Here is a 7,757-nt window from a genome sequence, read left to right as displayed (position 1 = left end):
AGGGTCTCCACACACTGAGGAGAAGGGACCCTCCACATACAGGGTCTCCACACACTGAGAAAGGACCCTCCACATACGGGTCTCCACACACTGAGGAGAAGAGACCCTCCACATCCGGGGTCTCCACACACTGAGAAGAAGGGACCCTCCACATCCGGGGTCCGCGCACCTCCACACACAGAGGAGTTGGGACCAGAGTTAGGGACAACACAGCTCTATATACCAACCACTTCTCAATCCCACTCTACAGGACACGCCCACCCCGCGAAGACTGGCTGGAATTCACACACTATGCAAATCTAAGAGCTCCGTGTGGTTCGGGATTGGTGCACAGCCTAAAGGAAGGCGTGTCTGTATGTGAGCCGCACCATGTCTCCTAGACATTCCCCAGACTCGCGGAGGGAAGGAGGCAGGGAAGGTCTGGAGCCGTATTCGGGGAATAACAAAACATTCGCTCTTTGTACTCCTCCGATCGCCTGGAAGGCTGGAAGGACGCGACCATCGCCGACAAGTTGTAGCTGCAGAAGATGGAAAACTTTGTGCTGGCCTAGCGGAGGGTGAGTGTTCCCTATGGAGGGGACTTTCCTGTGTTCATCAGTGCCTTGTGCTGGAATGAGAGGCAGATGTTTGGGGGCTTTTACTGGCTGCATGCTTCCACCTCTACATTTAGGAGGGGGAGTTCTGGGGTATTTGGATTAGATGTATTTGTTTAGGATGGGGGATGGGGATCATTATGGAAGTTTGGTGACAGATGACAGCTGTGCAGATGTGATGCGACAATGACTGCAGCATTGAATAGGTGTGCACACACATCACTGACATGGGGACATGAACACGCATCACTGACATGGGGACATGAACACGCATCACTGACATGGGGACATGAACACGAATCACTGACATGGGGACATGCACACGCATCACTGACATGGGGTCATGCACACGCATAACTGACATGGGGACATGCACACGCATCACTGACATGGGGACATGCACACACATCACTGACATGGGGACATGAACACGAATCACTGACATGGGGACATGCACACGCATCACTGACATGGGGTCATGCACACGCATAACTGACATGGGGACATGCACACGCATCACTGACATGGGGACATGCACACGCATCACTGACATGGGGACATGCACACGCATCACTGACATGGGGACATGAACACGCATCACTGACATGGGGACATGCACACGCATCACTGACACGGGGACATGCACACGCATCACTGACACGGGGACATGCACACGCATCACTGACACGGGGGTCATGCACACACATCATTGACATGGGGACATGCACACGCATCACTGACACGGGGTCATGCACACACATCACTGACATGGGGACATGAACACAAATCACTGACATGGGGACATGCACACGCATCACTGACATGAGGTCATGCACACGCATAACTGACATGGGGACATGCACACGCATCACTGACATGGGGACATGCACACGCATCACTGACATGGGGACATGCACACGCATCACTGACATGGGGACATGAACACGCATCACTGACATGGGGACATGCACACGCATCACTGACACGGGGACATGCACACGCATCACTGACACAGGGACATGCACACGCATCACTGACACGGGGTCATGCACACACATCATTGACACGGGGACATGCACACACATCATTGACATGGGGACATGCACACGCATCACTGACATGGGGACATGCACACGCATCACTGATATGGGGACATGCACACGCATCACTGACATGGGGACATGCACACGCATCACTGACATGGGGACATGCACACAGATCACTGTCATGGGGACATGCACACGCATCACTGACATGGGGACATGAACACGCATCACTGACATGGGGATATGCACACGCATCACTGACATGGTGACATGAACACGCATCACTGACATGGGGACATGAACACACATCACTGACAGGGGAACATGCACACACATCACTGACAGGGGGACATGCAAACACATCACTGACACGGGGACATGCACACACATCACTGACAGGGGAACATGCACACACATCACTGACACGGGGACATGCACACACATCAATGACATGGGGTCATGTAAACACATCACTGATACGGGGACATGCACACACATCACTGACATGGGGTCATGTACACACATCACTGATACGGGGACATGCACACACATCACTGACATGGGGTCATGTACACACATCACTGATATGGGGACATGCACACACATGACGGACATAGGAACATGCACACACATCATTGACATGGAGACAGGCACACACATCATTGACATGGAGACATGTACACACATCAGTGACATAGACATGCACACACATCACTGACATACAGACATGTACACACATCACTGACATGGAGACAGGCACACACATCACTGACATGGAGACATGTAAACACATCACTGATATGGAGACGTGTACACACATCATTGCCATGAAGGACATGTACACACATCATTGACATGGAGACATGTACACATATCACTGACATGGAGACGTGTACACACATCATTGACATGGAGGACATGTACACACATCACTGACATGGAGACATGTACACACATCATTGACATGGAGGACATGTATACAGATCACTGACATGGAGACATGTATACACATCATTGACATGAAGGACATGCACACACATCACTGACATGGAGACATATACACACATCACTGACATAGACATGCACACACATCACTGACATGGAGACATGTACACACATCACTGACATGGAGACATGCACACAGCTCACTGACATAGGGACATGTACACACATCACTGACATGGAGACATGTACACACATCATTGACATGGAGACATGTACACACATCATTGACATGGAGACATGTACACACATCATTGACATGGAGACATGTACACACATCATTGACATGGAGGACATGTATACATATCATTGACAGGAGACATGTACAGACATCACTGACATGGAGGACATGTATACACATCATTGACATGGAGACATGTACACACATCACTGACATGGAGACATGTACACACATCATTGACATGGAGACATGTACACACATCATTGACATGGAGGACATGTACACACATCACTGACATGGAGACATGTACACACATCACTGACATGGAGACATGCACACACATCACTGACATGGAGACATGTACACACATCACTGACATGGAGACATGCACACACATCACTGACATGGAGACATGTACACACATCATTGACATGGAGGACATGTATACATATTGACATGGAGACATTTACACACATCACTGACATGGAGGACATGTATACACATCATTGACATGGAGACATGTACACACATCACTGACATGGAGACATGTACACACATCATTGACATGGAGACATGTACACACATCATTGACATGGAGGACATGTACACACATCACTGACATGGAGACATGTACACACATCACTGACATGGAGACATGTACACACATCACTGACATGGAGACATGTACACACATCATTGACATAGAGACATGTACACACATCATTGACATGGAGACATGTACACACATCATTGACATGGAGGACATGTACACACATCATTGACATGGAGACATGTACACACATCACTGACATGGAGACATGTACACACATCACTGACATGGAGGACATGTATACACATCATTGACATGGAGGACATGTACACACATCACTGACATGGAGACATGTATGCACATCATTGACATGGAGACATGTACGCACATCATTGACATGGAGACATCTACACACATCACTAACATGGAGACATCTACACACATCACTAACATGGAGACATGCGCACACATCACTGACATGGAGGACATGCGCACACATCACTGACATGGAGGACATGCGCACACATCACTCACATGGAGACATGTGCACACATCACTGACATGGAAGACATGTATACACATCATTGACATGGAGGACATGTACACACATCACTGACATGGAGTACATGCACACACATCACTGACATGGAGACATGCACACACATCACTGACATGGAGACATGTACACACATAACTGACATAACCAATGGCATCAGCAGCAGTATCCTGTAGTATGGCTTCCCTGCTGTACAGGGATCAGTCCTGGTAGCTGTGTCTATGGACTTTTCTGTCTACTTCTACAGGCTGGTATGCTGCGGATGGCGTTGAATCCCCCTGTATGCGTCATCTTTGTTGTGCGCCACATTTCTGAGACTCTGTTCACGCTTCCTTCTGGTGCTCAGCTGCATACATTATTTTGTGTAATTCATGATTGATAGAAACCTGGAGGAGGAAAATACATCCCCCTGTTGCTGTGTAGAAGGCACCCTCCAGTTCTGGTACTTACCTTTTTCTCTTCTGTCCACCCACGCACTCTGCGAAGCAGCCAAGGCCATATTAAAGCCCAACTCCAAGTTCCTGCACTGCAAGGGTTAACGCCATATTTTAACCCCAAAAGCAAACATTATTATATTGCAGATATAAGAATCTAAGAATTCTTAGATGTGGTGGCTGCATTTGTTTTTCTTTTTTAAGGCTTGCTTACCTTTATTTTAACCTGGTGATCTTTCCAGTAAAGCTGGAATAACATATGGAACAAAATTTAACCAGTTTAGCAGGGATTGGCGGAATTTCAGTCCATGTATTAGTCTATCTATCTGTCGATTGACTTGTGTACAACCAACCTGTTGGAAAATTTTCTCTCTCTCTGATCAGCCCTTCTATAGCCAGAAGGGCTGATCAGTGTATGCTGATGGCGGGTAAGTCTCCAAGCTGTCAGAATACAATAGTGCAGCGGAAAGGATTCCCCCATCCACATACGGTGTTTGATTGGGGGGATCGAGTCATATTTGTTTAGTTCAAAATTAATTCTTTTACTTATATTTTTCCTAATTTAAAGTGTTACTAAACCCAGGACCCTGCGTTCACTATATCCGGTCTCCCCACAGTACACAGAACATGGAAGTGCAATTATTTTAGTAAATATAAACTGCTAAATACCTTTTCTCATCAGCAGTTAGAGCAGTCTTGTGACTTCTATCAGTGTCCAGCAGAGGACATGTTAAAGCTTGTAGGAGGAGTTTTCTTTCTGCTTTAGGAGGATGCAGAAACCCTGACAGTGCTGATTGGCCCTGTGCTGATCACATGCACTCTCCTAAGCAAAAAAAAAAAATATCTCTAGCAATACACACCAAGCTGAGCATGCGCAATGTGACTCCACATATGTCTTATCAGGAGATAAGAGGGGGACACTGGAAGAAGGGGAGAATTAGAGAAGTCAGGATCAAACAGCCTTTTTACACAATGCAGAGTATTAACCCCTTACGTTCCCCAGTGAGCATAACAAGCATGCTTTACTGCATATACAGACTGATTTTACTGTTGTGGGTTTAGTAACACTTTAATTCCTGGAAACTGGTATTGGTGATGTAGCCAGTGCTTCACAATTGCCCTCTGGAAAGGCTACCTCACCTGTGCCTTCCATGGAGATTTGGCTTTGAAAATCTCCTGAGATCTCCTAGATTGCATTAATGAAGTCAGGTTTATTAAGGATTAGGGGGATCTGCTTTAGGTTGGCCAAAGATATTGCAGGGCATTCATGCTGTGTATACAGGTAGGATACAGCCATCCTCTGACATCAGTCTCTTCATGCCACCATTCATGTTCTGGCCTATGGAGCAGGGCAGGAAACCTCACCCCTGTAGAAGAAGAGTTAGCTTTTCAAAATGATGGTTAGCATTACTTGTGATGAATCTTGGCCAGCGGAGTTGATGGATAATTTGTAGACAGGGAATGCCTAGATCAGGAGACTTTCTCCTAATGTTCATGGACACGTTCTTCATTTATACATGGCTTGTTTTACTTCTCAGAATCATGTAGAAGCGTGTTTGAGAACACGGAAAAAAAAATGTTTGTACCTTTTCCTTTTATGTGCTTTATATCAGTTAAAGTGTTACTAAACCCAGGACCCTGCATTCACTATATCTGGTCTCCCACAGTACACAGAACATAGAAATGCAATTATTTTAGTAAATATAAACTGCTAAATACCTTTTCTCACCAGCAGTTTGAGCAGTCTTGTGACTTCAGCAGAGCACTGGTTAAAGCTTGTAGGAGGAGTTTTATTTCTCCTCTAGGAGGATGTGAAACCCCTGACCTCTGTCTGGACAGTGCTGATTGGCCCTGTGCTGATCACATGCACTCTCCCAAGGAAAAAAAAACTCTCAGAAATATATACTAAACTGAGCATGTAGTTTAGTAAATATAAACTGCTAAATACCTTTTTTCATCAGCAGTTAGAGCAGTTTTGTGACTTCTATCAGTGTCCAGCAGAGCACTGGTTAAAGCTTGTAGAAGGAGTTTTCATTCTGCTCTAGGAGGATGCAGAACTCCTGACCTCTGTCTGGACAGCGTTGATTGGCCCTGTGCTGATCACATGCACCCTCTCTAAAAAAAAAAACCTCTCTAGCAATACACACCAAACTGAGCATGTGCAGATTGACTCAAGACGATATGTCTTATCAGGAGATAAGAGGGGAACACTGGAAGAAGGGGAGGATCAGAGAAGACGGGATCAAACATCCTTTTTACACAATGCAGAGGATTAACCCATTAGGTCCACAGTCAGTATAACAAGCATGCTTTACTGCATATACAAACTGATTTTACTTTTGTGGGTTTAGTAACATGTTAAAGCCGGCAAGTGACAGCTGCAGCATCACACCAATGCTGCAGCCATATAGGTGAATATGTATGTTTTTTTCCCCACACGTCTCTTTTAAGTCTAGGAATAGGGTAATACCTTTTTACTTGCTGTGGCATGCTTCCTCCATATATGCAACCACCCCCCAGAAGCAGCATATCTAAGGCACTCCAACTGATAGTTGCAGGTAGACATTACAGTTACAATGCAATCTGGTACAAGAGAAAACAGAGGGCCCTGCTCGTTAGAGCATACAATCTAGGAGGAAGGGTTGAGTGATACTAAAGGTAATAGCTGTGGGGGATGAGCTGATGGAGGAAATAAAAGGCAGTTTACTAGGTAGAAGCAGGATAGGTTTCTTTAAAGAGAAAGGTTTTCAGGGATCGTCTAAAGGTGGATAGATTAAGAGATAGTCAGACAGATTGGGGTAGGGAGTTCCTTAGGATGGGAGAAACTCGGGAGAAGTCCTGGAGGCGAGCATGGGAGGAGGTGACATGGGAACAAGGGAGCAGAAAGTCTTTGGGAGGATTGACGAGTGCGGTTTGGTTGATATTTTGAGACCAGGTTGGTGATGTAGTTGAGAAAGAGTTGTGGGTGGCTTTGTAAGTTGTTAGTATTTTTAATTGTATTCGTTGGGCGAGTGGAAGCCAGTGGAGGGATTGGCAGAGAGGGGTAACAGACACTGAACGGTTGGTAAGGTGGATGAGCCTGGCAGCAGTATTCATGATGGACTGGAGGGGGATAGCCTATGTCAGGGGTCTCCAAACTTTTCAAACAAAGGGCTGGTTTATGGTCCTTCAGACTTTAAGAGGGCAGGAGTGTGGCCAATGGGGGTAGAAAATGTTTCAGGCCCAGCATCAGTGAGAATAACTATGGCCTCAGGGATGGTGGTCAGTTGGAGGAAGAGTAGTGCCCCATCATTGGTATTAATGGGAGGAATAGTACCCCATAGGTGTTATCAGTGGAAGAAATAGTTCCCCATTGTTGGTGTCAGTGCCCCAAGGGCCTGATAAAGGCTAGTGGC

The 7,757-nt window shown here is 46.2% G+C and overlaps 1 protein-coding gene across 2 annotated transcripts in view; it reads left to right on the top strand.

The window, feature by feature from the left end:
• The first annotated feature begins 401 nt into the window (after positions 1–401).
• The window catches only part of TIAM2 (TIAM Rac1 associated GEF 2), a 386,278-nt gene continuing 378,922 nt past the window's right edge, over positions 402–7,757 (top strand). For both annotated transcript variants that reach the window (XM_089669764.1, XM_089669762.1), the window contains exon 1: positions 402–557. The gene's annotated coding sequence lies outside the window, so the exon portion shown is untranslated. The remainder of the gene's footprint in view (positions 558–7,757) is intronic.

Source organism: Staurois parvus, unplaced genomic scaffold, assembly GCF_062004578.1.
Source record: "Staurois parvus isolate SC_StPar_1 unplaced genomic scaffold, SC_StPar_1.0 ptg000081l, whole genome shotgun sequence".
In the NCBI taxonomy this organism is placed as follows: domain Eukaryota; kingdom Metazoa; phylum Chordata; class Amphibia; order Anura; family Ranidae; genus Staurois; species Staurois parvus.
Note: the sequence above shows the minus strand (reverse complement) of the source record. Positions and strands in the feature narration are given on the sequence as shown.